At 46.0% G+C, this 26,355-nt stretch overlaps 14 non-coding genes and 1 pseudogene across 14 annotated transcripts; all 15 read left to right on the forward strand.

The window, feature by feature from the left end:
• LOC124038691 overlaps positions 1-26,355 on the forward strand; it is a 119,317-nt pseudogene that overhangs the window by 52,466 nt on the left and 40,496 nt on the right.
• Positions 674-747, forward strand: trnai-aau. Its single transcript has one exon. It is a non-coding gene; the product is annotated as a tRNA-Ile (tRNA).
• Positions 830-902, forward strand: trnaf-gaa. The gene has a single exon. It is a non-coding gene; the product is annotated as a tRNA-Phe (tRNA).
• trnaf-aaa lies at positions 1,775-1,848 on the forward strand. Its single transcript has one exon. It is a non-coding gene; the product is annotated as a tRNA-Phe (tRNA).
• Positions 2,882-2,955, forward strand: trnai-aau. The gene has a single exon. It is a non-coding gene; the product is annotated as a tRNA-Ile (tRNA).
• Positions 3,038-3,110, forward strand: trnaf-gaa. Its single transcript has one exon. It is a non-coding gene; the product is annotated as a tRNA-Phe (tRNA).
• trnaf-aaa lies at positions 3,982-4,055 on the forward strand. The gene has a single exon. It is a non-coding gene; the product is annotated as a tRNA-Phe (tRNA).
• trnai-aau lies at positions 7,828-7,901 on the forward strand. The gene has a single exon. It is a non-coding gene; the product is annotated as a tRNA-Ile (tRNA).
• Positions 7,984-8,056, forward strand: trnaf-gaa. Its single transcript has one exon. It is a non-coding gene; the product is annotated as a tRNA-Phe (tRNA).
• trnaf-aaa lies at positions 8,928-9,001 on the forward strand. The gene has a single exon. It is a non-coding gene; the product is annotated as a tRNA-Phe (tRNA).
• trnaf-aaa lies at positions 10,464-10,537 on the forward strand. Its single transcript has one exon. It is a non-coding gene; the product is annotated as a tRNA-Phe (tRNA).
• trnai-aau lies at positions 13,107-13,180 on the forward strand. Its single transcript has one exon. It is a non-coding gene; the product is annotated as a tRNA-Ile (tRNA).
• trnaf-gaa lies at positions 13,263-13,335 on the forward strand. The gene has a single exon. It is a non-coding gene; the product is annotated as a tRNA-Phe (tRNA).
• Positions 14,215-14,288, forward strand: trnai-aau. The gene has a single exon. It is a non-coding gene; the product is annotated as a tRNA-Ile (tRNA).
• On the forward strand, positions 14,371-14,443 carry trnaf-gaa. Its single transcript has one exon. It is a non-coding gene; the product is annotated as a tRNA-Phe (tRNA).

The following is a 26,355-nucleotide window of genomic DNA, read 5'->3' on the forward strand; positions in this document are numbered from 1 at the left end:
TGTGAACTGCAGATTTCTTGGATCCACAAAAAAATGTGTTTTTGGGGAATGCAGGCATCGATCCCACTACCTATAGCATGCTAAGCAAACACAATACAAATTGATCAAATTCCCCAGCTGTTTGGAATTGCCACAAGGAGCAACCAAGCATGTCCAGTCTTGTCAGGCTATGCTGTTGGTGGACTTGTTAGTTTGCGCTCCAGCACTTGCAGAGGCTCGGTGCATCTCAACAATTGTGCTCTGTAGCCAGCGGCCGGTTAGCTCAGTTGGTTAGAGTGTGTGATACGCTGCTCTCTGAAAGTAAGTAATGTCTTTATTTTTCATCTGACATTGTGACATCAGTGTTACATGAGAGTTTCTTGTCATTGTTACATGATAGTTTCTTGTCATTGTTTACATGACAGTAGGTTGTCGTAAGACAAGGCTGCATGAAGTGTGAACTGGAGGTTTCTTGGATCCATAAAACAATGTGCTTTTGGAGAATGTGGGCATCGATACCACAACCTCACGCGTGCAAAGCATTTGAGCTAATTCCCCAGCCGTTTGGAATTTCCGCAAGAATCAACCAAGAGGGTCCAGTCTTGTCAGGCTATGCTGTTGGTGGACTTGTTTGTTGACGTGCCAGCACTTGCAGATGCTCGGTGCATTTCAACAATTGAGCAAAATAGCAAATGGCCGGTTAGCTCAGTTTGTTAGAGTGTGTTGCTAATAACGCCAAGGTCATGGGTTCGATCCCCATACTGGCTATCATGTACATTTTGAGTGTCAAAATTATGAGTCACATGCATGTGAATTGTCAAGGGTGCCACAGAATTATGTTGAGTGAATTGCCGGAATAGCTCGGTTGGGAGAGCGTTAGACTGAAGATCTAAAGGTCCCTGTTTTGATCCCGGGTTTCGGCATCTGTGTTTGTTCTTTCTTTATGCTCTGGCTTCAAGGAAACTTTCCACAGCTTTGTTTGTGGTCCTCAATGGTGTGTGCTACGCTCCTACTCTGAAAGTAAGTAATGTCTTGCTTTTTCATCTGACATTTTGACATCAGTGTTACATTAAAGTTGCTTGTCATTGCTACATGACAGTAGGTTTTAAGACAAGGCTGCATGAAGTGTGAACTGCAGCTTTCTTGGATCCATAAAACAATGTGTTTTTGGAGAATGCAGGCATCGATCCCACTACCTATAGCATGCTAAGCAAACACAACACCAATTGATCAAATTCCCCAGCTGTTTGGAATTGCCACAAGGAGCAACCAAGAGTGTCCAGTCTTGTCAGGCTATGCTGTTGGTGGACTTGTTAGTTTGCGCTCCAGCACTTGCAGAGGCTCGGTGCATCTCAACAATTGTGCTCTGTAGCCAGCGGCCGGTTAGCTCAGTTGGTTAGAGTGTGTGATACGCTGCTCTCTGAAAGTAAGTCTTTCTTTTTCATCTGACATTGTGACATCAGTGTTACATGATAGTTTCTTGTCATTGTTACATGACAGTTTCTTGACATTGTTTACATGAGGGTAGGTTGTCGTAAGACAAGGCTGCATGAAGTGTGAACTGGAGTTTTCTTGGATCCGTAAAACAATGTGCTTTTGGAGAATGTGGGCATCGATCCCACTACCTCACGCGTGCAAAGCATTTGAGCTAATTCCTCCAGCCGTTTGGAATTTCCGCAAGAAGCAACCAAGAGGGTCCAGTCTTGTCAGGCTATGCTGTTGGTGGACTTGTTTGTTGACGTGCCAGCACTTGCAGAGGCTCGGTGCATTTCAACAATTGAGTAAAATAGCAAATGGCTGGTTAGCTCAACTGGTTAGAGTGTGGTGCTAAAAATGCCAAGGTCATGGGTTCGATCCCCGTACTGGCTATTATGTACATTTTGAGTGTCAAAATTGTGAGTCACATGCATGTGAATTGTCAAGGTTGCCACAGAAGAAGTTGAGTTATTTTCCGAAATAGCTCAGTTGGGTGAGCGCTAGACTGAAGATCTAAAGGTCCCTGGTTCAATCCCGGCTTTTAGCATTTGTAACTGTTCTTTCTTTATGTTCTGGCTTCAAGGAAACTATCCACAGCTATGTTTGTGGGCCTCAATGGTGTGTGCTGCGCTGCTCCTCTGAAAGTAAGTAATGTCTTGCTTTTTCATCTGACATTTTGACATCAGTGTTACATTAAAGTTGCTTGTCATTGCTACATGACGGTATGTTGTCGTAAGACAAGGCTGCATGAAGTGTGAACTGCAGATTTCTTGGATCCACAAAAAAATGTGTTTTTGGGGAATGCGGGCATCGATCCCACTACCTATAGCATGCTAAGCAAACACAATACAAATTGATCAAATTCCCCAGCTGTTTGGAATTGCCACAAGGAGCAACCAAGCATGTCCAGTCTTGTCAGGCTATGCTGTTGGTGGACTTGTTAGTTTGCGCTCCAGCACTTGCAGAGGCTCGGTGCATCTCAACAATTGTGCTCTGTAGCCAGCGGCCGGTTAGCTCAGTTGGTTAGAGTGTGTCATACGCTGCTCTCTGAAAGTAAGTAATGTCTTTATTTTTCATCTGACATTGTGACATCAGTGTTACATGAGAGTTTCTTGTCATTGTTACATGATAGTTTCTTGTCATTGTTTACATGACAGTAGGTTGTCGTAAGACAAGGCTGCATGAAGTGTGAACTGGAGGTTTCTTGGATCCATAAAACAATGTGCTTTTGGAGAATGTGGGCATCGATACCACAACCTCACGCGTGCAAAGCATTTGAGCTAATTCCCCAGCCGTTTGGAATTTCCGCAAGAATCAACCAAGAGGGTCCAGTCTTGTCAGGCTATGCTGTTGGTGGACTTGTTTGTTGACGTGCCAGCACTTGCAGATGCTCGGTGCATTTCAACAATTGAGCAAAATAGCAAATGGCCGGTTAGCTCAGTTGGTTAGAGTGTGTTGCTAATAACGCCAAGGTCATGGGTTCGATCCCCATACTGGCTATCATGTACATTTTGAGTGTCAAAATTATGAGTCACATGCATGTGAATTGTCAAGGGTGCCACAGAATTATGTTGAGTGAATTGCCGGAATAGCTCGGTTGGGAGAGCGTTAGACTGAAGATCTAAAGGTCCCTGGTTTGATCCCGGGTTTCGGCATCTGTGTTTGTTCTTTCTTTATGCTCTGGCTTCAAGGAAACTTTCCACAGCTTTGTTTGTGGTCCTCAATGGTGTGTGCTACGCTCCTACTCTGAAAGTAAGTAATGTCTTGCTTTTTCATCTGACATTTTGACATCAGTGTTACATTAAAGTTGCTTGTCATTGCTACATGACAGTAGGTTTTAAGACAAGGCTGCATGAAGTGTGAACTGCAGCTTTCTTGGATCCATAAAACAATGTGTTTTTGGAGAATGCAGGCATCGATCCCACTACCTATAGCATGCTAAGCAAACACAACACCAATTGATCAAATTCCCCAGCTGTTTGGAATTGCCACAAGGAGCAACCAAGCGTGTCCAGTCTTGTCAGGCTATGCTGTTGGTGGACTTGTTAGTTTGCGCTCCAGCACTTGCAGAGGCTCGGTGCATCTCAACAATTGTGCTCTGTAGCCAGCGGCCGGTTAGCTCAGTTGGTTAGAGTGTGTGATACGCTGCTCTCTGAAAGTAAGTCTTTCTTTTTCATCTGACATTGTGACATCAGTGTTACATGATAGTTTCTTGTCATTGTTACATGACAGTTTCTTGACATTGTTTACATGAGGGTAGGTTGTCGTAAGACAAGGCTGCATGAAGTGTGAACTGGAGTTTTCTTGGATCCGTAAAACAATGTGCTTTTGGAGAATGTGGGCATCGATCCCACTACCTCACGCGTGCAAAGCATTTGAGCTAATTCCCCAGCCGTTTGGAATTTCCGCAAGAAGCAACCAAGAGGGTCCAGTCTTGTCAGGCTATGCTGTTGGTGGACTTGTTTGTTGACGTGCCAGCACTTGCAGAGGCTCGGTGCATTTCAACAATTGAGTAAAATAGCAAATGGCTGGTTAGCTCAACTGGTTAGAGTGTGGTGCTAAAAACGCCAAGGTCATGGGTTCGATCCCCGTACTGGCTATTATGTACATTTTGAGTGTCAAAATTGTGAGTCACATGCATGTGAATTGTCAAGGGTCTGTTGGTGGACTTGTTAGTTTGCGCTCCAGCACTTGCAGAGGCTGTGCATCTCAACAATTGTGGAGAGCCGGTTAGCTCCAGTTGGTTAGAGTGTGTGGCCACAGAAGAAGTTGAGTCATTTTATGAAATAGCTCAGTTGGGTGAGCGCTAGACTGAAGATCTAAAGGTCCGTGGTTCAATCCTGGCTTTTAGCATTTGTAACTGTTCTTTCTTTATGCTCTGGCTTCAAGGAAACTATCCACAGCTATGTTTGTGGGCCTCAATGGTGTGTGCTGCGCTGCTCCTCTGAAAGTAAGTAATGTCTTGCTTTTTCATCTGACATTTTGACATCAGTGTTACATTAAAGTTGCTTGTCATTGCTACATGACAGTAGGTTGTCGTAAGACAAGGCTGCATGAAGTGTGAAGTGCAGCTTTCTTGGATCCACAAAAAAATGTGTTTTTGGGGAATGCGGGCATCGATCCCACTACGTATAGCATGCTAAGCAAACACAATACCAATTGATCAAATTCCCCAGCTGTTTGGAATTGCCACAAGGAGCAACCAAGAGTGTCCAATCTTGTCAGGCTATGCTGTTGGTGGACTTGTTAGTTTGCGCTCCAGCACTTGCAGAGGCTCGGTGCATCTCAACAATTGTGCTCTGTAGCAAGCGGCCGGTTAGCTCAGTTGGTTAGAGTGTGTGATACGCTGCTCTCTGAAAGTAAGTCTTTCTTTTTCATCTGACATTGTGACATCAGTGTTACATGAGAGTTTCTTGTCATTGTTACATGACAGTTTCTTGACATTGTTTACATGAGGGTAGGTTGTCGTAAGACAAGGCTGCATGAAGTGTGAACTGGAGTTTTCTTGGATCCGTAAAACAATGTGCTTTTGGAGAATGGGGGCATCGATCCCACTACCTCACGCGTGCAAAGCATTTGAGCTAATTCCCCAGCCGTTTGGAATTTCCGCAAGAAGCAACCAAGAGGGTCCAGTATTGTCAGGCTATGCTGTTGGTGGACTTGTTTGTTGACGTGCCAGCACTTGCAGAGGCTCGGTGCATTTCAACAATTGAGTAAAATAGCAAAGGGCTGGTTAGCTCAACTGTTTAGAGTGTGTTGCTAATTACGTGAAGGTCATGGGTTCGATCCCCGTACTGGCTATTATGTACATTTTGAGTGTCAAAATTGTGAGTCACATGGATGTGAATTGTCAAGGGTGCCACAAAAGAATTTGCGTGATTTTCCGAAATAGCTCAGTTGGGTGAGCGCTAGACTGAAGATCTAAAGGTCCCTGGTTCGATCCCGGCTTTTTTAGCATTTGTAACTGTTCTTTCTTTATGCTCTGGCTTCAAGGAAACTATCCACAGCTATGTTTGTGGGCCTCAATGGTGTGTGCTGCGCTGCTCCTCTGAAAGTAAGTAATGTCTTGCTTTTTCATCTGACATTTTGACATCAGTGTTACATTAAAGTTGCTTGTCATTGCTACATGACAGTAGCTTGTCGTAAGACAAGGCTGCATGAAGTGTGAACTGCAGCTTTCTTGGATCCACAAAAAAATGTGTTTATGGGGAATGCGGGCATCGATCCCACTACGTATAGCATGCTAAGCAAACACAATACCAATTGATCAAATTCCCCAGCTGTTTGGAATTGCCACAAGGAGCAACCAAGAGTGTCCAATCTTGTCAGGCTATGCTGTTGGTGGACTTGTTAGTTTGCGCTCCAGCACTTGCAGAGGCTCGGTGCATCTCAACAATTGTGCTCTGTAGCAAGCGGCCGTTTAGCTCAGTTGGTTAGAGTGTGTGATACGCTGCTCTCTGAAAGTAAGTAATGTCTTTCTTTTTCATCTGTCATTGTGACATCAGTGTTACATGAGATGTTCTTGTCATTGTTACATGACAGTTTCTTGTCATTGTTTACATGACAGTAGGTTGTCGTAAGACAAGGCTGCATGAAGTGTGAACTGCAGCTTTCTTTGATCCATAAAAAAATGTGCTTTTGGAGAATGCGGGCATCGATCCCACTACCTATAGCATGCTAAGCAAACACAATACCAATTGATCAAATTCCCCAGATGTTTGGAATTGCCACAAGGAGCAACCAAGAGTGTCCAGTCTTGTCAAGCTATGCTGTTGGTGGACTTGTTAGTTTGCGCTCCAGCACTTGCAGAGGCTCGGTGCATCTCAACAATTGTGCTCTGTAGCAAGCGGCCGGTTAGCTCAGTTGGTTAGAGTGTGTGATACGCTGCTCTCTGAAAGTAAGTCTTTCTTTTTCATCTGACATTGTGACATCAGTGTTACATGAGAGTTTCTTGTCATTGTTACATGACAGTTTCTTGACATTGTTTACATGAGGGTAGGTTGTCGTAAGACAAGGCTGCATGAAGTGTGAACTGGAGTTTTCTTGGATCCGTAAAACAATGTGCTTTTGGAGAATGGGGGCATCGATCCCACTACCTCACGCGTGCAAAGCATTTGAGCTAATTCCCAGGCCGTTTGGAATTTCCGCAAGAAGCAACCAAGAGGGTCCAGTCTTGTCAGGCTATGCTGTTGGTGGACTTGTTTGTTGACGTGCCAGCACTTGCAGAGGCTCGGTGCATTTCAACAATTGAGTAAAATAGCAAATGGCTGGTTAGCTCAACTGTTTAGAGTGTGTTGCTAATTACGCGAAGGTCATGGGTTCAATCCCCATACTGGCTATTATGTACATTTTGAGTGTCAAAATTGTGAGTCACATGGATGTGAATTGTCAAGGGTGCCACAGAAGAAGTTGAGTGATTTTCTGAAATAGCTCAGTTGGGACAGCGCTAGACTGAAGATCTAAAGGTCCCTGGTTCGATGCTGGGTTTTAGCATTTGTAACTGTTCTTTCTTTATGCTCTGGCTTCAAGGAAACTTTCCACAGCTTTGTTTGTGGGCCTCAATGGTGTGTGCTATGCTGCTCCTCTGAAAGTAAGTAATGTCTTGCTTTTTCATCTGACATTTTGACATCAGTGTTACATTAAAGTTGCTTGTCATTGCTACATGACGGTATGTTGTCGTAAGACAAGGCTGCATGAAGTGTGAACTGCAGATTTCTTGGATCCACAAAAAAATGTGTTTTTGGGGAATGCGGGCATTGATGCCACTACCTATAGCATGCTAAGCAAACACAATACAAATTGATCAAATTCCCCAGCTGTTTGGAATTGCCACAAGGAGCAACCAAGCATGTCCAGTCTTGTCAGGCTATGCTGTTGGTGGACTTGTTAGTTTGCGCTCCAGCACTTGCAGAGGCTCGGTGCATCTCGACAACTGTGCTCTGTAGCCAGCGGCCGGTTAGCTCAGTTGGTTAGAGTGTGTGATACGCTGCTCTCTGAAAGTAAGTAATGTCTTTATTTTTCATCTGACATTGTGACATCAGTGTTACATGAGTGTTTCTTGTCATTGTTACATGATAGTTTCTTGTCATTGTTTACATGACAGTAGGTTGTCGTAAGACAAGGCTGCATGAAGTGTGAACTGGAGTTTTCTTGGATCCATAAAACAATGTGCTTTTGGAGAATGTGGGCATCGATACCACAACCTCACGCGTGCAAAGCATTTGAGCTAATTCCCCAGCCGTTTGGAATTTCCGCAAGAATCAACCAAGAGGGTCCAGTCTTGTCAGGCTATGCTGTTGGTGGACTTGTTTGTTGACGTGCCAGCACTTGCAGATGCTCGGTGCATTTCAACAATTGAGCAAAATAGCAAATGGCCGGTTAGCTCAGTTTGTTAGAGTGTGTTGCTAATAACGCCAAGGTCATGGGTTCGATCCCCATACTGGCTATCATGTACATTTTGAGTGTCAAAATTATGAGTCACATGCATGTGAATTGTCAAGGGTGCCACAGAATTATGTTGAGTGAATTGCCGGAATAGCTTGGTTGGGAGAGCGTTAGACTGAAGATCTAAAGGTCCCTGGTTTGATCCCGGGTTTCGGCATCTGTGTTTGTTCTTTCTTTATGCTCTGGCTTCAAGGAAACTTTCCAGAGCTTTGTTTGTGGTCCTCAATGGTGTGTGCTACGCTCCTACTCTGAAAGTAAGTAATGTCTTGCTTTTTCATCTGACATTTTGACATCAGTGTTACATTAAAGTTGCTTGTCATTGCTACATGACAGTAGGTTTTAAGACAAGGCTGCATGAAGTGTGAACTGCAGCTTTCTTGGATCCATAAAACAATGTGTTTTTGGAGAATGCAGGCATCGATCCCACTACCTATAGCATGCTAAGCAAACACAACACCAATTGATCAAATTCCCCAGCTGTTTGGAATTGCCACAAGGAGCAACCAAGCGTGTCCAGTCTTGTCAGGCTATGCTGTTGGTGGACTTGTTAGTTTGCGCTCCAGCACTTGCAGAGGCTCGGTGCATCTCAACAATTGTGCTCTGTAGCCAGCGGCCGGTTAGCTCAGTTTGTTAGAGTGTGTGATACGCTGCTCTCTGAAAGTAAGTCTTTCTTTTTCATCTGACATTGTGACATCAGTGTTACATGAGAGTTTCTTGTCATTGTTACATGACAGTTTCTTGACATTGTTTACATGAGGGTAGGTTGTCGTAAGACAAGGCTGCATGAAGTGTGAACTGGAGTTTTCTTGGATCCGTAAAACAATGTGCTTTTGGAGAATGTGGGCATCGATCCCACTACCTCACGCGTGCAAAGCATTTGAGCTAATTCCCCAGCCGTTTGGAATTTCCGCAAGAAGCAACCAAGAGGGTCCAGTCTTGTCAGGCTATGCTGTTGGTGGACTTGTTTGTTGACGTGCCAGCACTTGCAGAGGCTCGGTGCATTTCAACAATTGAGTAAAATAGCAAATGGCTGGTTAGCTCAACTGGTTAGAGTGTGGTGCTAAAAATGCCAAGGTCATGGGTTCGATCCCCGTACTGGCTATTATGTACATTTTGAGTGTCAAAATTGTGAGTCACATGCATGTGAATTGTCAAGGGTGCCACAGAAGAAGTTGAGTTATTTTCCAAAATAGCTCAGTTGGGTGAGCGCTAGACTGAAGATCTAAAGGTCCCTGGTTCGATCCCGGCTTTTAGCATTTGTAACTGTTCTTTCTTTATGCTCTGGCTTCAAGGAAACTATCCACAGCTATGTTTGTGGGCCTCAATGGTGTGTGCTGCGCTGCTCCTCTGAAAGTAAGTAATGTATTGCTTTTTCATCTGACATTTTGACATCAGTGTTACATTAAAGTTGCTTGTCATTGCTACATGACAGTAGGTTGTCGTAAGACAAGGCTGCATGAAGTGTGAACTGCAGCTTTCTTGGATCCACAAAAAAATGTGTTTTTGGGGAATGTGGGCATCGATCCCACTACGTATAGCATGCTAAGCAAACACAATACCAATTGATCAAATTCCCCAGCTGTTTGGAATTGCCACAAGGAGCAACCAAGAGTGTCCAATCTTGTCAGGCTATGCTGTTGGTGGACTTGTTAGTTTGCGCTCCAGCACTTGCAGAGGCTCGGTGCATCTCAACAATTGTGCTCTGTAGCAAGCGGCCGGTTAGCTCAGTTGGTTAGAGTGTGTGATACGCTGCTCTCTGAAAGTAATTAATGTCTTTCTTTTTCATCTGTCATTGTGACATCAGTGTTACATGAGATTTTCTTGTCATTGTTACATGACAGTTTCTTGTCATTGTTTACATGACAGTAGGTTGTCGTAAGACAAGGCTGCATGAAGTGTGAACTGCAACTTTCTTTGATCCATAAAACAATGTGCTTTTGGAGAATGCGGGCATCGATCCCACTACCTATAGCATGCTAAGCAAACACAACACCAATTGATCAAATTCCCCAGCTGTTTGGAATTGCCACAAGGAGCAACCAAGCGTGTCCAGTCTTGTCAAGCTATGCTGTTGGTGGACTTGTTAGTTTGCGCTCCAGCACTTGCAGAGGCTCGGTGCATCTCAACAATTGTGCTCTGTAGCCAGCGGCCGGTTAGCTCAGTTGGTTAGAGTGTGTGATACGCTGCTCTCTGAAAGTAAGTCTTTCTTTTTCATCTGACATTGTGACATCAGTGTTACATGAGAGTTTCTTGTCATTGTTACATGACAGTTTCTTGACATTGTTTACATGAGGGTAGGTTGTCGTAAGACAAGGCTGCATGAAGTGTGAACTGGAGTTTTCTTGGATCCGTAAAACAATGTGCTTTTGGAGAATGTGGGCATCGATCCCACTACCTCACGCGTGCAAAGCATTTGAGCTAATTCCCCAGCCGTTTGGAATTTCCGCAAGAAGCAACCAAGAGGGTCCAGTCTTGTCAGGCTATGCTGTTGGTGGACTTGTTTGTTGATGTGCCAGCACTTGCAGAGGCTCGGTGCATTTCAACAATTGAGTAAAATAGCAAATGGCTGCTTAGCTCAACTGGTTAGAGTGTGGTGCTAAAAATGCCAAGGTCATGGGTTCGATCCCCGTACTGGCTATTATGTACATTTTGAGTGTCAAAATTGTGAGTCACATGCATGTGAATTGTCAAGGGTGCCACAGAAGAAGTTGAGTTATTTTCCGAAATAGCTCAGTTGGGTGAGCGCTAGACTGAAGATCTAAAGGTCCCTGGTTCGATCCCGGCTTTTAGCATTTGTAACTGTTCTTTCTTTATGCTCTGGCTTCAAGGAAACTATCCACAGCTATGTTTGTGGGCCTCAATGGTGTGTGCTGCGCTGCTCCTCTGAAAGTAAGTAATGTCTTGCTTTTTCATCTGACATTTTGACATCAGTGTTACATTAAAGTTGCTTGTCATTGCTACATGACAGTAGGTTGTCGTAAGACAAGGCTGCATGAAGTGTGAACTGCAGCTTTCTTGGATCCACAAAAAAATGTGTTTTTGGGGAATGCGGGCATCGATCCCACTACGTATAGCATGCTAAGCAAACACAATACCAATTGATCAAATTCCCCAGCTGTTTGGAATTGCCACAAGGAGCAACCAAGAGTGTCCAATCTTGTCAGGCTATGCTGTTGGTGGACTTGTTAGTTTGCGCTCCAGCACTTGCAGAGGCTCGGTGCATCTCAACAATTGTGCTCTGTAGCAAGCGGCCGGTTAGCTCAGTTGGTTAGAGTGTGTGATACGCTGCTCTCTGAAAGTAAGTAATGTCTTTCTTTTTCATCTGTCATTGTGACATCAGTGTTACATGAGATTTTCTTGTCATTGTTACATGACAGTTTCTTGTCATTGTTTACATGACAGTAGGTTGTCGTAAGACAAGGCTGCATGAAGTGTGAACTGCAACTTTCTTTGATCCATAAAACAATGTGCTTTTGGAGAATGCGGGCATCGATCCCACTACCTATAGCATGCTAAGCAAACACAACACCAATTGATCAAATTCCCCAGCTGTTTGGAATTGCCACAAGGAGCAACCAAGCGTGTCCAGTCTTGTCAAGCTATGCTGTTGGTGGACTTGTTAGTTTGCGCTCCAGCACTTGCAGAGGCTCGGTGCATCTCAACAATTGTGCTCTGTAGCCAGCGGCCGGTTAGCTCAGTTGGTTAGAGTGTGTGATACGCTGCTCTCTGAAAGTAAGTCTTTCTTTTTCATCTGACATTGTGACATCAGTGTTACATGAGAGATTCTTGTCATTGTTACATGACAGTTTCTTGACATTGTTTACATGAGGGTAGGTTGTCGTAAGACAAGGCTGCATGAAGTGTGAACTGGAGTTTTCTTGGATCCGTAAAACAATGTGCTTTTGGAGAATGTGGGCATCGATCCCACTACCTCACGCGTGCAAAGCATTTGAGCTAATTCCCCAGCCGTTTGGAATTTCCGCAAGAAGCAACCAAGAGGGTCCAGTCTTGTCAGGCTATGCTGTTGGTGGACTTGTTTGTTGACGTGCCAGCACTTGCAGAGGCTCGGTGCATTTCAACAATTGAGTAAAATAGCAAATGGCTGGTTAGCTCAACTGTTTAGAGTGTGGTGCTAATTACGCGAAGGTCACGGGTTCGATCCCCGTACTGGCTATTATGTACATTTTGAGTGTCAAAATTGTGAGTCACATGCATGTGAATTGTCAAGGGTGCCACAGAAGAAGTTGAGTGATTTTCCGAAATAGCTCAGTTGGGAGAGCGCTAGACTGAAGATCTAAAGGTCCCTGGTTCGATGCTGGGTTTTAGCATTTGTAACTGTTCTTTCTTTATGCTCTGGCTTCAAGGAAACTTTCCACAGCTTTGTTTGTGGGCCTCAATGGTGTGTGCTACGCTGCTCCTCTGAAATTAAGTAATTTCTTGCTTTTTCATCTGACATTTTGACATCAATGTTACATTAAAGTTGCTTGTCATTGCTACATGACAGTAGGTTGTCGTAAGACAAGGCTGCATGAAGTGTGAACTGCAGCTTTCTTGGATCCACAAAAAAAAATGTTATTGGGGAATGCGGGCATCGATCCCACTACCTATAGCATGCTAAGCAAACACAATACCAATTGATCAAATTCCCCAGCTGTTTGGAATTGCCACAAGGAACAACCAAGAGTGTCCAGTCTTGTCAGGCTATGCTGTTGGTGGACTTGTTAGTTTGCGCTCCAGCACTTGCAGAGGCTCGGTGCATCTCAACAATTGTGCTCTGTAGCCAGCGGCCGGTTAGCTCAGTTGGTTAGAGTGTGTGATACGCTGCTCTCTGAAAGTAAGTAATGTCTTTCTTTTTCATCTGACATTGTGACATCAGTGTTACATGAGAGTTTCTTGTCATTGTTACATGATAGTTTCTTGTCATTGTTTACATGACAGTAGGTTGTCGTAAGACAAGGCTGCATGAAGTGTGAACTGGAGTTTTCTTGGATCCATAAAACAATGTGCTTTTGGAGAATGTGGGCATCGATCCCACTACCTCACGCGTGCAAAGCATTTGAGCTAATTCCCCAGCCGTTTGGAATTTCCGCAAGAAGCAACCAAGAGGGTCCAGTCTTGTCAGGCTATGCTGTTGGTGGACTTGTTTGTTGACGTGCCAGCACTTGCAGAGGCTCGGTGCATTTCAACAATTGAGCAAAATAGCAAGTGGCCGGTTAGCTCAGTTGGTTAGAGTGTGGTGCTAATAACGCCAAGGTCATGGGTTCGATCCCCATACTCGCTATTATGTACATTTTGAGTGTCAAAATTATGAGTCACATGCATGTGAATTGTCAAGGTTGCCACAGAATTACATTGAGTGAATTGCTGGAATAGCTCAGTTGGGAGAGCGTTAGACTGAAGATCTAAAGGTCCCTGGTTCGATTCCGGGTTTCGGCATCTGTATTTGTTCTTTCTTTATGCTCTGGCTTCAAGGAAACTTTCCACAGCTTTGTTTGTGGGCCTCAATGGTGTGTGCTACGCTGCTCCTCTGAAAGTAAGTAATGTCTTGCTTTTTCATCTGACATTTTGACATCAGTGTTACATTAAAGTTGCTTGTCATTGCTACATGACAGTAGGTTGTCGTAAGACAAGGCTGCATGAAGTGTGAACTGCAGCTTTCTTGGATCCATAAAACAATGTGTTTTTGGGGAATGCGGGCATCGATCCCACTACCTATAGCATGCTAAGCAAACACAATACCAATTGATCAAATACCCCAGCTGTTTGGAATTGCCACAAGGAGCAACCAAGAGTGTCCAGTCTTGTCAGGCTATGCTGTTGGTGGACTTGTTAGTTTGCGCTCCAGCACTTGCAGAGGCTCGGTGCATCTCAACAATTGTGCTCTGTAGCCAGCGGCTGGTTAGCTCAGTTGGTTAGAGTGTGTGATACGCTGCTCTCTGAAAGTAAGTAATGTCTTTCTTTTTCATCTGACATTGTGACATCAGTGTTACATGAGAGTTTCTTGTCATTGTTACATGACAGTTTCTTGTCATTGTTTACATGACAGTAGGTTGTCGTAAGACAAGGCTGCATGAAGTGTGAACTGGAGTTTTCTTGGATCCATATAACGTTGTGCTTTTGGAGAATGTGGGCATCGATCCCACTACCTCACGCGTGCAAAGCATTTGAGCTAATTCCCCAGCCGTTTGGAATTTCCGCAAGAAGCAACCAAGAGGGTCCAGTCTTGTCAGGCTATGCTGTTGGTGGACTTGTTTGTTGACGTGCCAGCACTTGCAGAGGCTCGGTGCATTTCAACAATTGAGCAAAATAGCAAATGGCTGGTTAGCTCAGTTGGTTAGAGTGTGGTGCTAATAACGCCAAGGTCATGGGTTTGATCCCCATACTGGCTATTATGTACATTTTGAGTGTCAAAATTATGAGTTACATGCATGTGAATTGTCAAGGGTGCCACAGAATTATGTTGAGTGAATTGCCGGAATAGCTCAGTTGGGAGAGTGTTAGACTGAAGATCTAAAGGTCCCTGGTTCGATCCAGGGTTTCGGCATCTGTATTTGTTCTTTCTTTATGCTCTGGCTTCAAGGAAACTTTCCACAGCTTTGTTTGTGGGCCTCAATGGTGTGTGCTACGCTGCTCCTCTGAAAGTAAGTAATGTCTTGCTTTTTCATCTGACATTTTGACATCAGTGTTACATTAAAGTTGCTTGTCATTGCTACATGACAGTAGGTTGTCGTAAGACAAGGCTGCATGAAGTGTGAACTGCAGCTTTCTTGGATCCACAAAAAAAATGTGTTTTTGGGGAATGCGGGCATCGATCCCACTACCTATAGCATGCTAAGCAAACACAATACCAATTGATCAAATTCCCCAGCTGTTTGGAATTGCCACAAGGAGCAACCAAGCGTGTCCAGTCTTGTCAGGCTATGCTGTTGGTGGACTTGTTAGTTTGCGCTCCAGCACCTGCAGAGGCTCGGTGCATCTCAACAATTGTGCTCTGTAGCCAGCGGCCGGTTAGCTCAGATGGTTAGAGTGTGTGATACGCTGCTCTCTGAAAGTAAGTAATGTCTTTCTTTTTCATCTGACATTGTGACATCAGTGTTACATGAGAGTTTCTTGTCATTGTTACATGACAGTTTCTTGTCATTGTTTACATGACGTAGGTTGTCGTAAGACAAGGCTGCATGAAGTGTGAACTGGAGTTTTCTTGGATTTCCAGAATGTTGATATATATATATATATATATATATATATTGCAGTATAGGGTGGCATGGTGGCCAAGTGGTAAGACGTCGGTCTCCTAAATTGAAGACCATGGGTTCAAATCCAATCCTTGCCTTTATAGAAAAGGCTTCAAATTCCATGGAAATTTACATTAATTGGAGGACTTTGTCGAAGAATCATGTTGTATCAATATTTGAATACAACTGTTATATTAAGAGGAAGTAGAGCAGTTGACCCCGAACAGGATGGCGTCTAGGCCTCAACTGTTTTTGAGTTATGGCCATTTATCTGGGATTAAAGGTCCAAAATAAAAATAGAGAAATTATTTTTCCACTTCACGTCAAAGTCAAGGAGCCTCCGGTGTCAATAAAAAAAGAACCAGCCATTTATCTATCGTCATTTAAGAGAAATCGTACAACGACAGATTGGTGATGTTCATGGATAGGTGTTTTTTTTTCAACGGTTACAGATCCAGTTGCAGGGTGTTCTTACGAATCTTTTTAAAGTGTGCTGCGGAGCTCTGCGAGATTTCTGTGATTTTCTATGATTTTCTGAAATAACACACACTCACTAAACCCTCCGTAAATAACTCAGTTCTTAACGTAAAGACTTAAAACTCAGAATTCTGTAAAGGCATACCCCAATCAGGATATGAGTTTATTTATAGCTTCCTGTGCCAACCGGAAGTGCCTTAAATGGTGTCACAGTGGCAGTTTCCAAGGGTTAAAAAGGTCAGATATTTTCAAAACTTCATATGTGTGATTAAGCAACCCCCATAAACTGTAAGTCAGTCATTTCTCCCAACAGATGTCAAAGAAAAGCTCTCTCTCACACACACACACACAGAAACACACACAGCAAGGATGGAGTGACAAAGTGCGGTGCTTAAAGACACACAAAGCCTACAATGGCATTTACATATTCTCTAGGCCGTGCCGAGTTCAACAAGATGCCCCGCTTGACCGTAGCTCGCTCGGTCTAAGCACAGCGACCATTAGAAAAGTAGGCCCAAAATGAAGGCTGGCCCTCAATGTCATTTGCTTTTGGGTGACAGTGAGAGAACCGTTAAGGTGAGAAGCACAAATCGACCTCAGGAACGTACCTGAGGTCCTCCCGATCCGTGCAAGCCTAACCTTGACCTTGTGGCATTAACCCATACCAGTTAAAAGAAGGTGTTTACATCAAACAGTTTGCATTGACTTCTCTCCCCATAGGAATACATTGCCTGCACCTCTAAATTCAACCTGAACCCTATGTGGGTTATGAATGCCTTATGAACCTGTCGTCTATGACAGTCCATCAGACCACTATGAGGTCTACCTGTGTCGATTCTAAGCTTCCTGGAGCAACCGGAAGTGGTTAAATTGACCCAAAAGGTGTTTTGATGTACATAACCTTCAAAGGTGAAAATGACTACATTCAACCCTTTGTAGATCGTAGATCAGTCCATTCTTAACTTAAAGACTTAAAACTCAGGATTCTGTAAGTGGCTATGTGAATCAAGACATGTGTTTACTTATAGCTTCCTGTGCCAACCGGAAGTGCCTGTAATTGGGTCACACTGTCTGTTTTGAAGGGTTAAAAAAGTCACATCCTTCCTAAACTTCATATGTGTGACTAGGTAACCCTCATGAACTGTAAATCAGTCATTTCTCCCAACAGATGTCAAAGAAAAGCTCTCACACGCACACACAGCAAGGATGGAATTAAAAAGTGCGGTGCTCAAAGACACAGAGAGCAGGCAACGGCATAAACATAATCTCTAGGCCGTGCCGAGTTCAATGAGATATCCCGCTTGACCGTAGCTCGCTCGGTCTAAGCGCAACTGTCATGTTTTGTCTTATATTGTCTTGTCATTATGCTTTCCCTTCTGTTCGTTTCCCCCTGCTGGTCTTATTAGGTTCGTTCCTTTTTTCTCTCTCCCTCCCTCTCTCTCCTCTCTATCGTTCCATTCCTGCTCCCAGCTGTTCCTCATTCTCCTACTCAATCATCTAGTCTTTTCACACCGGTTCCTTATCTTGCCCTCTGATTAGAGTCCCTATTTCTCCCCTTGTTTTCCGTTTCTGTCCTGTCGGATCCTTGTATATTGTTCGCCGTGCTGTGTCTTTGTCTCGCCCTGTCGTGTCTTGTTTCCCTCAGATGCTGCGTGTGAGCAGGTGTCTGAGTCTGCTACGGTCGGTGCCTTCCCGAGGCAACCTACAGTTAATGGTCGAGTCTCCAGTCTGTCCTCGTCACTACGAGTGGAATTAGTTTTTTATGTTTTGTTTTCTGCTCTGATTGTCCAGGAGTATTGCCTATTTCCTTTACTGGAATAAAGACTCTGTTTTCGCCAAGTCGCTTTTGGGTCCTCATTCACCTGCATAACAGAAGGATCCGACCGAGAATGGACCCAGCGACTATGGATTCTCTCTACTCTACTCTCGAGTTCCAGGGAGCGATGCTCGGCAGACACGAGCAGGAATTGTCTGCTGCTCGGCATGCCGTTGAGACCCTGGCCGCTCAGGTCTCCGACCTCTCAGGACAGTATCAGAGTCTTCGTCTCGTGCCACCAGCTACTTCCTGGTCTTCCGAGTCTCCGGAACCTAGGGTTAATAACCCACCATGTTACTCTGGGCAGCCCACTGAGTGCCGCTCCTTTCTCACCCAGTGTGATATAGTGTTCTCTCTCCAATCCAACACATACTCAAGAGAGAGAGCTCGGATTGCCTACGTCATATCACTCCTTACTGGTCGGGCTCGGCAGTGGGGCACAGCTATCTGGGAGGCAAGCGCTGAGTGTACTAACGATTATCTGAACTTTAAAGAGGAGATGATAAGGGTTTTTGATCGTTCAGTTTTTGGGAAAGAAGCTTCCTGGTCCCTGTCTTCCCTATGTCAAGGTAATCGATCCATAACGGATTACTCTATAGAGTTTCGCACTCTTGCTGCCTCCAGTAACTGGAACGAGCAGGCGTTGCTTGCTCGTTTTCTGGAGGGACTCCACGCTAAGGTTAAGGATGAGATTCTCTCTCGGGAGGTTCCATCCAGCGTGGATTCTTTGATTGAACTCGCTATTCGCATTGAACGACGGGTAGATCTTCGTCACCGAGCTCATAGAAGAGAGCTCGCGTTAACTGTGTCTCCCCTCTCTCCGACACTACCATCTTTCCCCACTGACTCAGGTGTTGAGCCCATGCAGCTGGGGGGTATTCGCATTTCGACTAAGGAGAGGGAACGGAGAGTCACCAACCGCCTCTGTCTCTATTGCGGTTCCGCTGGTCATTTTGTCATTTCATGTCCAGTTAAAGGCCAGAGCTCATCAGTAAGCGGAGGGCGAATGATAAGCGCTACTAGACGGTCCTCTCCGTCAAGTACCTGTACTACCTTACCGGTCCATCTACGCTGGACCGGATCGGCAGCTTCCTGCAGTGCATTAATAGACTCTGGGGCGGAGGGCTGTTTTATGGACGAAGCCTGGGCTCGGGAACATGACATTCCTCTCAGACAGTTAGGGGAGCCCACGGTCATGTTCGCCTTGGATGGTAGTCCTCTCCCCAGTATATTATGTGAAACCCTACCTTTAACCCTCACTGTATCTGGTAACCATAGTGAGAACATTTCTTTTTTGATTTTTTGTTCACCTTTTACACCTGTTGTTTTGGGTCATCCCTGGCTAGTGTGTCATAATCCTTCTTTTGATTGGTCTAGTAATTCTATCCTTTCCTGGAACGTTTCTTGTCATGTGAAGTGTTTAATGTCTGCTATTCCTCCTGTTTGTTCTGCTCCCTCTTCACAGGAGGAACCTGGTGATTTGACAGGAGTGCTGGAGGAATATCATGGTCTGCGCACGGTCTTCAGTCGGTCCAGAACCAACTCCCTTCCTCCTCACCGGTCGTATGATTGTTGTTCTGATCTCCTCAAGAAGCGTTTTGCATCCGCTCCTATCCTTGTTGCACCTGACGTCACTAAACAGTTTATTGTCGAGGTTGACGCGTCGGGGGTGGGCGTGGGAGCCATTCTGTCCCAGCGCTCCGATACTGACGATGGGGTCCACCCTTGCGCGTATTTTTCTCATCGCCTGTCACCGTCGGAACGTAACTATGATGTGGCTAACCGTGAACTGCTCGCCATCCGTTTAGCCCTAGGAAAATGATGACAGTGGTTGGAGGGGGCGACCGTTCCTTTTGTCGTTTGGACTGACCAAAGGAACCTTGAGTACATCCGTTCTGCCAAACGACTGAATGCGCGTCATGCTCGTTGGGCGTTGTTTTTCGCTCATTTCGAGTTCGTTATTTCTTATTGCCCGGGTACTAAGAACACCAAGCCTCATGCTTTATCCCGTCTCTTTAGTTCTTCTGTGGCTTCTACCGATCCCGAGGGGATCCTTCCTGTTGGGCGTGTTGTCGGGTTGACTGTCCGGGGAATTGAGAGACAGGTTAAGCAAGCACTCACTCACACTCCGTCGCCGCACGCTTGTCCTAGTAACCTTCTTTTCGTTCCTGTCTCTACTCGTCTGGCTGTTCTTCAGTGGGCGCACTCTGCCAAGTTAGCTGGCCACCCCGGCGTTCGGGGTACGCTTGCTTCTATTCGCCAGCGGTTTTGGTGGCCTACTCAGGAGCGTGACACGCGCCGTTTCGTGGCTGCGTGTTCGGACTGCGCGCAGAATAAGTCTGGTAATTTTTTTTCTGCTTCTGCTCCTGGTCTTGCTGGGTCTCAGTCTGTTCCCTGCCACCGCATCTCTCCTGTTCTTGTTCCTGCCCTTGCTGTGTCTCAGTCTGTCCCTAGTTGTTACTCTCCTGGCCAGTTTGGTCCCGTTTGCTCTAAAGCTTTCAGTTCTCTACCCGTGTCTCATTTTTTTTTTAGAGTAGTACCCTAGTTTCCCTTTTTATCGTTTTCCGTTACGGTCCTGAGGAGAGGAGTTGGGTTATTTCTCGGGACGTGCTGGACCGTTTGTGATCTATGATTTCCTCCGTTGCCGCCAGTGTTCCTCCTCGAGTGCGCCAGGAGGCGCTCGGTGAGTGGGGGGGTACTGTCATGTTTTGTCTTATATTGTCTTGTCATTATGCTTTCCCTTCTGTTCGTTTCCCCCTGCTGGTCTTATTAGGTTCGTTCCTTTTTTCTCTCTCCCTCCCTCTCTCTCCTCTCTATCGTTCCGTTCCTGCTCCCAGCTGTTCCTCATTCTCCTACTCAATCATCTAGTCTTTTCACACCGGTTCCTTATCTTGCCCTCTGATTAGAGTCCCTATTTCTCCCCTTGTTTTCCGTTTCTGTCCTGTCGGATCCTTGTATATTGTTCGCCGTGCTGTGTCTTTGTCTCGCCCTGTCGTGTCTTGTTTCCCTCAGATGCTGCGTGTGAGCAGGTGTCTGAGTCTGCTACGGTCGGTGCCTTCCCGAGACAACCTACAGTTAATGGTCGAGTCTCCAGTCTGTCCTCGTCACTACGAGTGGAATTAGTTTTTTATGTTTTGTTTTCTGCTTTGATTGTCCAGGAGTATTGCCTATTTCCTTTACTGGAATAAAGACTCTGTTTTCGCCAAGTCGCTTTTGGGTCCTCATTCACCTGCATAACAGCAACGACCATTAGTAAAGTAGGCCCAAAATGAAGCCTGCCCCACAACGTCATTTGCTTTTGGGTGACAGTGAGAGAACTGTTAGGGTGAGAAGCACAATTCGACCTCAGGTATGTTCCTAAGGTCCTTCCGATCCGTGCAAGCCTAACATTGACCGTGTGGCATTAACCCTTAATAGTTAAAAGAAGGTGTTTACTTCAAAGAGTTTGCATTGACTTCTCTCCCCATAGGAATACATTGCCTGCACCCCTAAATTCAACCTGAAGCCTATGTGGGTTATGAATGCCGTATGAACCTGTCTTTGGTAACAGTCCATCAGGCCAGTATGAGGTCTACCTGTGTTGATTCTAAGCTTCTTGGACCAACCGGAAGTGGTTAAAATCACCCTAAAAGTGTATATCCATACCCTGCCTGCAGTTTGATAGACATAGTGCATTCAACCCTGTGTAAATCAGTCAATTCTTAACGTAAAGACTTAAAACTCAGGATTCTGTAAAAGCATACCCCAGTGAGGATATGTGTTGACGTATAGCTTCCTGTGCCAACCGGAAGTACCATAATTGGTGTCTCAGGTGCTGTTTCGAGGGGTTAAAAAAGTCAGATCTTTCCAAAACTTCATATGTGTGATTAGGCAACCCTCATGAACTGTAAATCAGTCATTTTTCCCATAAAATTCCAAGGGAAAACTAAATCACACAGACACACAACTTGTAAGGAGGGACGTATTGGGGTGTGTAGAGACTGACAGTGCCTGCAATAGTTAGCTTTGTTCGAGCTAAAAAAGAACCGTCAGACCTAGAGTTCCGAAACTTTAGAAACCTGTTCTAGACCTCAGGTCGATAGTGCGTGGTGAGTTAGGTGGCTCTAGAAGGTTCTCGGACCGAGAAACAGCCTCGTACATTTGCAATGACTTCAATTCATTTTGACCATTACGAAAATGTCGACATTTAGAAAAGTCTCAGAGAAACAAGACTAGGTGCATTGAAACCGGCTCGGCCCATAGAGACAGACCCCAACGTTTCTGTCCTATAGCTCATTCAAGGACCCCATAGCAAGGCATGGAAAAAAGTGGATTTTCAGCACCAATTAGGGTTTTACTCGGGCACCGAAGGACCTATCGAGCCGAATCTCGGGATTCGGGGTCACCTCACATAGGCCTTCACATAATGTCCGACCTGGACCCGCAGCTAGAACGTAACTATGTGTTTTACGTTTTTATTATGTTTTAAACTAAAGGCCCTGTGAATTATGGGCCTGCTCTGACATATGTGATAGTTGGCTTCTAAATGAGTTGGAAAAAGTGGGTTTGGTGTCAATTGGTATCAGTTTGGTGTCAGAATGACATCTAATTGACTGATGGACACTGATTTGCTAGTTGACTTTTCTACATTAGCAATATGTTTAAACGGAGAGGGACCATCACCAAAATTGTCATGTTTGTCATTTATTATCATGTCTTGTCCCTGTGCTCCCCATTCTATTCGTTTCCCTCTGCTGGTCTTATTAGGTTCTTTCCCTCTTTCTATCCCTCTCTCTCCCCCTCCCTCTCTCACTCTCTCGCTCTCTCTTCTCTCTATCGTTCCGTTCCTGCTCCCAGCTGTTCCTATTCCCCTAATCAATCATTTAGTCTTCCCACACCTGTTCCCGATCCTTTCCCCTGATTAGAGTCCCTATTTCTTCCTTTGTGTTCCGTTCCTGTCCTGTCGGTTCCTTGTTTAGAATTCACCGTACTGTGATTGTGTATCGCCCTGTCGTGTCGTGTTTTCCTCAGATGCTGCGTGGTGAGCAGGTGTCTGAGTCTGTCTGGTTCAAGTGCCTTCCCGAGGCAACCTGCTGTTCACCTGCTGTTCAAGATCGAGTCTCCAGTTTCGAGTGAAAGTTGTTTTTTTGTTTGTTTTTACTTTACTGGATTAAAGACTCTGTTTTCGCCAAGTCGCTTTTGGGTCCTCTTTCACCTGCATGACAGAAGGAACCGACCAAGGAATGGACCCAGCGACTTCAGACGCTCGTTACACTGCCGTCGAGATCCAAGGAGCCATGCTCGGCAGACACGAGCAGGAATTGTCTGCTGCTCGCCATGCCGTGGAGAACCTGGCCGCTCAGGTTTCCGACCTCTCTGGACAGTTCCAGAGTCTACGTCTCGTGCCACCTGTTACTTCCTGGCCTGCCGAGCCTCCAGAACCTAGGGTTAATAACCCACCTTGCTACTCCGGGCAGCCCACTGAGTGCCGCTCCTTTCTCACGCAGTGTGAGATTGTGTTCTCTCTCCAACCCAACACATACTCTAGAGAGAGAGCTCGGGTTGCTTACGTCATTTCACTCCTTACTGGCCGGGCTCGAGAATGGGGCACAGCTATCTGGGAGGCAAGGGCTGATTGCTCTAACAAGTTCCAGAACTTTAAAGAGGAGATGATTCGGGTTTTTGACCGTTCAGTTTTTGGTAGGGAGGCTTCTAGGGCCCTGGCTTCCTTATGCCAAGGTGAACGGTCCATAACGGATTATTCTATTGAGTTTCGCACTCTTGCTGCCTCTAGTGAGTGGAACGAGCCGGCGCTGCTCGCTCGTTTTCTGGAGGGACTCCACGCAGTGGTTAAGGATGAGATTCTCTCCCGGGAGGTTCCTTCAGATGTGGACTCTTTGATTGCTCTCGCCATCCGCATAGAACGACGGGTAGATCTTCGTCACCGGGCTCGTGGAAGAGAGCTCGCATCAACGGTGTTTCCCTGCTCCGCATCGCAACCATCTCCCTCCTCTGGCTTTGAGACTGAGCCCATGCAGCTGGGAGGGATTCGCATCTCGACTAAGGAGAGGGAACGGAGGATCACCAACCGCCTGTGCCTCTATTGCGGAGTTGCTGGACATTTTGTTAATTCATGTCCAGTAAAGCCAGAGCTCATCTGTAAGCGGAGGGCTACAGGTGAGCGCAACTACTCAAGTCTCTCCATCAAAATCCTGTACTACTTTGTCGGTCCATCTACGCTGGACCGGTTCGGGTGCTACATGTAGTGCCTTGATAGACTCTGGGGCTGAGGGTTGTTTCATGGACGAAGCATGGGTTCGGAAACATGACATTCCTCTCAGAGAGTTAGAGAAGCCTACGCCCATGTTCGCCTTAGATGGTAGTCATCTTCCCAGTATCAGATTTGAGACACTACCTTTAACCCTCACAGTATCTGGTAACCACAGTGAGACTATTTCTTTTTGATTTTCCGTTCACCGTTTACACCTGTTGTTTTGGGTCATCCCTGGCTAGTGTGTCATAATCCTTCTATTAATTGGTCTAGTAATTCTATCCTATCCTGGAACGTTTCTTGTCATGTGAAGTGTTTAATGTCTGCCATCCCTCCCGTTTCTTCTGTCCCTACTTCTCAGGAGGAACCTGGCGATTTGACAGGAGTGCCGGAGGAATATCATGATCTGCGCACGGTCTTCAGTCGGTCCCGAGCCAACTCCCTTCCTCCTCACCGGTCGTATGATTGTAGTATTGATCTCCTTCCGGGGACCACTCCTCCTCGGGGTAGACTATACTCTCTGTCGGCTCCCGAACGTAAGGCTCTCGAGGATTATTTGTCTGTGTCTCTTGACGCCGGTACCATAGTGCCTTCTTCCTCTCCGGCCGGGGCGGGGTTCTTTTTGTTAAGAAGAAGGACGGTACTCTGCGCCCCTGCGTGGATTATCGAGGGCTGAATGACATAACGGTTAAGAATCGTTATCCGCTTCCCCTTATGTCATCAGCCTTCGAGATTCTGCAGGGAGCCAGGTGCTTTACTAAGTTGGACCTTCGTAACGCTTACCATCTCGTGCGCATCAGAGAGGGGGACGAGTGGAAAACGGCGTTTAACACTCCGTTAGGGCATTTTGAGTACCGGGTTCTGCCGTTCGGTCTCGCCAATGCGCCAGCTGTTTTTCAGGCATTAGTTAATGATGTTCTGAGAGACATGCTGAACATCTTTGTTTTTGTCTATCTTGACGATATCCTGATTTTTTCTCCGTCACTCGAGATTCATGTTCAGCACGTTCGACGTGTTCTACAGCGCCTTTTAGAGAATTGTCTCTACGTAAAGGCTGAGAAGTGCTCTTTTCATGTCTCCTCCGTTACTTTTCTCGGTTCCGTTATTTCCGCTGAAGGCATTCAGATGGATTCCGCTAAGGTCCAAGCTGTCAGTGATTGGCCCGTTCCAAGGTCACGTGTCGAGTTGCAGCGCTTTTTAGGTTTCGCTAATTTCTATCGGCGTTTCATTCGTAATTTCGGTCAAGTTGCTGCCCCTCTCACAGCTCTTACTTCTGTCAAGACGTGTTTTAAGTGGTCCGGTTCCGCCCAGGAGCTTTTGATCTTCTAAAAGAACGTTTTACGTCCGCTCCTATCCTCGTTACTCCTGACGTCACTAGACAATTCATTGTCGAGGTTGACGCTTCAGAGGTAGGCGTGGGAGCCATTCTATCCCAGCGCTTCCAGTCTGACGATAAGGTTCATCCTTGCGCTTATTTTTCTCATCGCCTGTCGCCATCTGAGCGCAACTATGATGTGGGTAACCGTGAACTGCTCGCCATCCGCTTAGCCCTAGGCGAATGGCGACAGTGGTTGGAGGGGGCGACCGTTCCTTTTGTCGTTTGGACAGACCATAAGAACCTTGAGTACATCCGTTCTGCCAAACGACTTAATGCCCGTCAAGCTCGTTGGGCGTTGTTTTTCGCTCGTTTCGAGTTTGTGATTTCTTACCGTCCGGGTAGCAAGAACACCAAGCCTGATGCCTTATCCCGTCTGTTTAGTTCTTCTGTGGCTTCTACTGATCCCGAGGGGATTCTTCCTTATGGGCGTGTTGTCGGGTTAACAGTCTGGGGAATTGAAAGACAGGTTAAGCAAGCACTCACGCACACTGCGCCGCCGCGCGCTTGTCCTAGTAACCTCCTTTTCGTTCCTGTTTCCACTCGTCTGGCTGTTCTTCAGTGGGCTCACTCTGCCAAGTTAGCTGGTCATCCCGGTGTTCGAGGCACTCTTGCGTCTATTCGCCAGCGCTTTTGGTGGCCGACTCAGGAGCGTGACACGCGCCGTTTCGTGGCTGCTTGTTCGGACTGCGCGCAGACTAAGTCGGGTAACTCTCCTCCTGCCGGTCGTCTCAGACCGCTCCCCATTCCTTCTCGACCATGGTCTCACATCGCCTTAGACTTCATTACCGGTCTGCCTTTGTCTGCGGGGAAGACTGTGATTCTTACGGTTGTCGATAGGTTCTCTAAGGCGGCACATTTCATTCCCTCGCTAAACTTCCTTCCGCTAAGGAGACGGCACAAATCATTATTGAGAATGTATTCAGAATTCATGGCCTCCCGTTAGACGCCGTTTCAGACAGAGGCCCGCAATTCACGTCACAGTTTTGGAGGGAGTTCTGTCGTTTGATTGGTGCGTCCGTCAGTCTCTCTTCCGGGTTTCATCCCCAGTCTAACGGTCAAGCAGAGAGGGCCAATCAGACGATTGGTCGCATACTACGCAGCCTTTCTTTCAGAAACCCTGCGTCTTGGGCAGAACAGCTCCCCTGGGCAGAATACGCTCACAATTCGCTTCCTTCGTCTGCTACCGGGTTATCTCCGTTTCAGAGTAGTCTGGGTTACCAGCCTCCTCTGTTCTCATCCCAGCTTGCCGAGTCCAGCGTTCCCTCCGCTCAAGCGTTTGTCCAACGTTGTGAGCGCACCT

Source organism: Oncorhynchus gorbuscha, linkage group LG06, assembly GCF_021184085.1.
Source record: "Oncorhynchus gorbuscha isolate QuinsamMale2020 ecotype Even-year linkage group LG06, OgorEven_v1.0, whole genome shotgun sequence".
Lineage (NCBI taxonomy): Eukaryota > Metazoa > Chordata > Actinopteri > Salmoniformes > Salmonidae > Oncorhynchus > Oncorhynchus gorbuscha.